General features: G+C 23.8%; 1 protein-coding gene across 1 annotated transcript in view; it reads left to right on the forward strand.

The window, feature by feature from the left end:
- Window positions 1–5,446, forward strand: part of LOC117175193 (transmembrane protein 132E) — a 182,679-nt gene that overhangs the window by 158,705 nt on the left and 18,528 nt on the right. The gene's annotated exons all lie outside the window — the stretch shown is intronic.

A 5,446-nucleotide genomic window follows, 5' to 3' on the forward strand; every position in this document is an offset into this window, starting at 1 on the left:
AAAATGCAATCAAAACGCACGCCCGCTAAACTCATTACTCGCCACCCCGCGCGCTAACATCGTTTCATCTATCCCCTCCAACCGGCGGCTCACGGCGAATAGGAAAAATGCATAAAAATTACAAAATAAATATTTTAAAAACCCTTTAAAAAATTTTTTCCTTATAGCACAAAGTCAGTTAGTAAATAAAACTGGTTTACTTACGTATTATTTTGTTTAATATAGGAAAAAGCGGCATAATTGACTTAATTCAAACAAACAAATTGCATGGATATTCAGAACTTATAAAAAATAATTTTTAAATAAATAACGAATAGATAAATGAATGAAAAAAAAAACCAAAAATATATATTATCATCAAATTATAAAACTTTCCTAATTTCAAATAATGACAAGATTTTTAATTGACAAATAATAAAATCCCGAATTTAAAAATATTTGAAACTGAAATTTACCGACTTCATGACCGCCTTGTAAAATAAACAAATCATTAAATTCCCACAAATATTTCAATTCTCGAAATTTAGAACTGCTAAACATAGTTAATTGATTGTTAATTTATGTGCTGTTAATAAAATTATAAATAAGACAAACAATTTAATTAGTCATTAATTAATAATTTATCAATTATTTTCGGCAATTTTAAATTTTGTCAAACTTAAATTTCAGCAATAGAAATATTTATGGGAGTTTAACAATTCGTTATCTTATAATTCAGCCATTTTCTATTGTTGCTAATTTATGACCTTGTTTTTAAATTTATGGAAATATAATTTTCATAAGATTCTTTCGAAAATTTAGAAAATTTTTAAATATTACAGGCGTGTCAGAAAAGAATCTAGAAGATTTTAAAGAAATTTTTGTATTATATAGGATTTTACAAAATATTCTGAAAAATACCAGTCTTTTTAAAAGATGTTGAAAATTTTTAGAAGTTGGGAAGTAATCCAGAAATATTTGATCAATTTTCGAAAATGTTTCCAAATACTTGTAATCTATTTAAAACGTTTTAAATTCCTGAAAATATTTGTAACTGGCACAAATTTTTCTCAAGATTTTCAAACATCATTCCAAAATTTTAAAAATTACCTTACTATTCTCTAAATTATCCCAGCAATTTTCAGAAAATTTGTTTATTCTCTTGAAAACATTCGAATTTTTTTTCAATTGTACTAAATATTTTTTGAATTTACCCGATTTTTTTTTGCAAGCTTACCAAATTGAAACATTTTGCTATACAATCTTCGAAGCTATTTTTAGAAATGTTAGGAAATTGTTTGTTATGTTGAAAACCCTTTTTCAGTTTTCTCTTATAGTTCATTTTTCAAAATAAAAAATTATAAAAAATTTTCACACGAATATAAGGAAAATTCTTTCTTTTTATCTTGTCAGATCTTCTAAACAATCTAAACCTTCTAATTTCTAAAAATTATTCAAATATTTTCTGCTTCTTTTATTTATTCTGCAAAATTTAAAAAATTACCTTGAAATCTTTCAGATTCTTCTTTGAATATTTTTGAAATCTTCTAAAATCTTTTTAAATAATCTCTTCAAATTAATTTTTTGAAATACAAAATTATTTTAATTTTTCCTAAAAAACTGAAAAAATGTCTTTCATTGTCGTGAATCGTTTCGAAACTTTTGAATATCTCTTAGACTTACTCAATTTTTTTCGAACGTTATGTGATATGGCAAAATTGCAACATTTTGCTTTAAAATCTTTCACACTTTTAAAAAATTTTAGGAAATAATTCAAAATGTTTTGTAATCTTTTGTTCTATTTTCCCATGAATTTTAACAACTTTTTTTCACATCCTGACAAAATTCAGTTTGCCTAAAAAATTTGTAAATCTTGAAAAATTAAAAAAAAATGGTCTTAAAGTCTTCCATATTATTTTAACCGACGACATTTTTAAATCTTTAAAACTTGCAATTATTCTTTTAAAATAATACCTTAACCATTTCTCCTCAGATCTTTCATAATTATTCTGATTTCACTTTTATAACCTGATTTTTATACTGGAGCGATAATTAATGGACATGATTCGAGAAAAAAAAACAGAAAAAAACTATTAGAAAAATCTACTTATCATTTTCACAATAATTATATAAATAAACCGTTTTCTTGATACATTTTTAAGAGTTTGTAAAGGCTCAACATGACAAAAGACATATAACAGTCAAGAAAACTAGAAAAAGTCACTACTAGCGCCACCGCATGGCCGTTTTCAACACATGAGCCAATTTCAACTCTCGGTGACAGGAGGCTGCTGAAAATTGATCATTTTTAGTGGAAAATTCATCAATTAATAGAAAATATATGTGTATTTTGTTCCAAGTTCTTTTTATTTATTTGTTTGTTTCGAAAATTAATCATTTTGATTGAAAGTTGGACTACTTGGTTAAAAGTTGAATTATTTTGTTAAAAATTAATTTCAATAGTTGAAGATTCATCTCTGTAGTGGAAAAATTAACTTTTTCGTTAAAAATTCATATTTTTGAGTTGAAAAATCAACTGTTTTCTAGATAATTGGCCTTTTTGGTTTCTTAATTCAACAATTTGGTTAACATTTCTTTTCTCTGTAACTGAAATTCTTTTCTGGTTGAATATTTAACTCTGTTGTAGAAAATTGTCTTTTTAGCTTAAAAATTCATCTCTTTGATAGAAATTTGGTCTTTTCTGGATGAAAATGCAACGCATTTGTTGAAAATTAATATGTTTTTCTTGAGGATTCGTCTTTTTCATTTGAAATATCAACTATTACAGTTTTTGTCGAGAATTCATCTCTTGGAATAAATTAAACTTTTTTTATTTATAATTAAAAAATCTTTTTAGTTAAATATCAACTATTATAGTTTTTGATCCGAATTAATCTTTTTTTATTGAAAATTCAACTGCGTGTAATTAATAGAACCCAATAAGAAAATCGAACTATTTTTGGGTTTAAGTTATTTCTTTTAAATTAAAATGGATACTGTTTTATTCTTGGTTTAGAATTAATCTCCTTTTATTAAAAAATATCCTATTCGGTTGAAAGTTCTCTTTTTTTATACCTGAAAATTAATCTTCTTAACTGGGAATTTAATTAATCCATTTTTGGCTGAAAATTGAACATGTTTCATTGAAAATTCAACAGTTAATAGAAAATATATGTATTTTGTTCTAAATTCTTTTTATTTACTTTGTAGGAAATTCATCTTTTTATTGAAAGTCGGACTGCTTGGTTAAAAGTTGAATTATTTTGTTAAAAATTAATTTTAACAGTTAAAGATTCATCTCTGTAGTTGAAAAATTAACTTTTTGGTTGAAAATTCAACTTTTTTCTAGATAATTCGTCTTTTTGGCTTTGGTTAAAAATTAATGTTTTTGTTGAAGATTCGTCTCTTTTGTTTGAAATATCAACTATTACAGATTTTTTTGAGAATTCATCTCTTGGAATAAATTAAACTTTTTTTATTTATAATTAAAAAATCTTTTTAGTTAAATATCAACTATTATAGTTTTTGATCAGAATTAATCTTTTTCTATTGAAAATTCAACTGCGTGTAATTAATAGAATCCAATAAGAAGATCGAACTATTTTTTGGTGGAAGTTAATTCTTTTCAATTAAAAAGGATACTTTCATATTTTTGGTTCAGAATTAATCTCTTTTGGATAAAATATCTCCTGTTTGGTTGAAAATGTAACTATTTTGTTGAAAATTCTGTTTTTTTTATAGCTGAAAATTAATTTTCTTAACTGAGAATTTAATTAATGCATTTTTGGTTGAAAATTGATCATTTTTAGTTGGAAATTCTACAATTAATAGGCAATATATGTATTTTGTTCTAAATTCGTCTTTTTTGGTAGAAAATTAATCTTCTTGATGAAAAATTCAACTAATCGCTTGGAAGTGGAACTCCTTTGTCTTAAAATTCAGTTTGTTGCTTAAAGATGTTTTTATTCAGATGAAAATTGAAATATTTTGTTGAATATTGCTTGTAATATTCTTTTTTATTTTGGTTAAAAATAAATTTTATTAAACTGCGAATGTATCTATTCCATTTATGAATGAAAATTTTGGTTTTTAGTTTAAAATGTAACTATTTTGGTTGAAAATTAAGTTTTTTGTTGAAAATTTCACTGTCTGCTCGTTTTATTTTGCTTCAATGTGAAGTAAATTAATGAAACCAAATAAGAAAATCTAATTTTTTCGTTTAAAATTAATTCTTTTTAATTTGAAAAGTCTACTATTATATTTTTAGTTCAGAATTTATCTGTTTGGTCAAAACTCAACCATTTGATTGAAAATTTAACTATTTTGATAAGTTTTTGTCATAGCTGAAAATTAATTTTCTTAACTGAAAATTTAAGGCATTCATTTTTTGCAGAAAATTGATCACTCTTAGTGGAAAAATTCAACAATTAATTGAAAATTTATGTATTTTGCTGTAAACTCATCTTTTTTTGGCAGAACATTAATCTTCTTGATTGAAAATTCAACTGTTTGTTTGAAAGTTGAACTGTTATGTCTTCAAATTAATCTTCTTCGTAAAAGATTTATATTAAAGTTTAATTATTTTATTGAATATTCGTTTTTTGTTGTTGAAAATCGATTTTTTAAAAGTTAAAATTGATCTGTTTCATTTTTCGTTGAAAATTCATTGTTTTTAATTTCATATTCAATTCTTTGGTTGAAAACTAAATTTTTTTTTTGCAAATTCATAATTTCCGGTTGAAAAAAAATTCTTTTGTGAATGAGAATTCAGTTAATTCGTTGAAAAATTGTCTTTTTGGATAGAAAATTCGTTCTTTTGATTGAAAATTCAACAATGTATGGTTTTTGGTGGAAGTGATTACAAATTTAACTAGTTTGTTGAAAATTCATATATTTTGTTCAAATTTCACCTGTTTCGTTCAAAAATTAATTTACAGTATTGAAAATTCGTCCTTTTGGATTAAAAATGTATCTTTCATGGATTGAAAATTAATCTTGTTTCGTAGAAAAGTTCTGGGTTGTACATTCAACTAGCTTCTAACAAAAAATTCGCTTTTTGGCCTAAAGATGCAATTATATGGTTAAAAATTAAATTGTTTGTGATTTAAGTAATTTTTTTTTAATTTTACCATTTGGTTAAAAGTTTGTCTTTGTAGGTTGAGGATTGAACTATTTGATTTCAAATTCATCTATAGTTCAACTACTCGATTGCTAATAAAATTGTTTGTTCTAACATCTTTCACACTTAAAAGTCAAATGTTATCTAATAAAAATTCGACTTTTCAGCCCGGTAACTCAATAATGAATAATTGATTTTTCAAGATGATTTAGAATCTGTTCAAAATTTAATAAATTTATAGATTTTAGCGTTAAAATCAAAATGCTTCAATTAGAAAGTTTTCGTAGTTTAACAAATCTAAACGTCAGATTAAAACTTTATAGAATAATTTAAATATTAAAATAACTT

This window comes from Belonocnema kinseyi, chromosome 6, assembly GCF_010883055.1.
Source record: "Belonocnema kinseyi isolate 2016_QV_RU_SX_M_011 chromosome 6, B_treatae_v1, whole genome shotgun sequence".
Classification (NCBI taxonomy): domain Eukaryota; kingdom Metazoa; phylum Arthropoda; class Insecta; order Hymenoptera; family Cynipidae; genus Belonocnema; species Belonocnema kinseyi.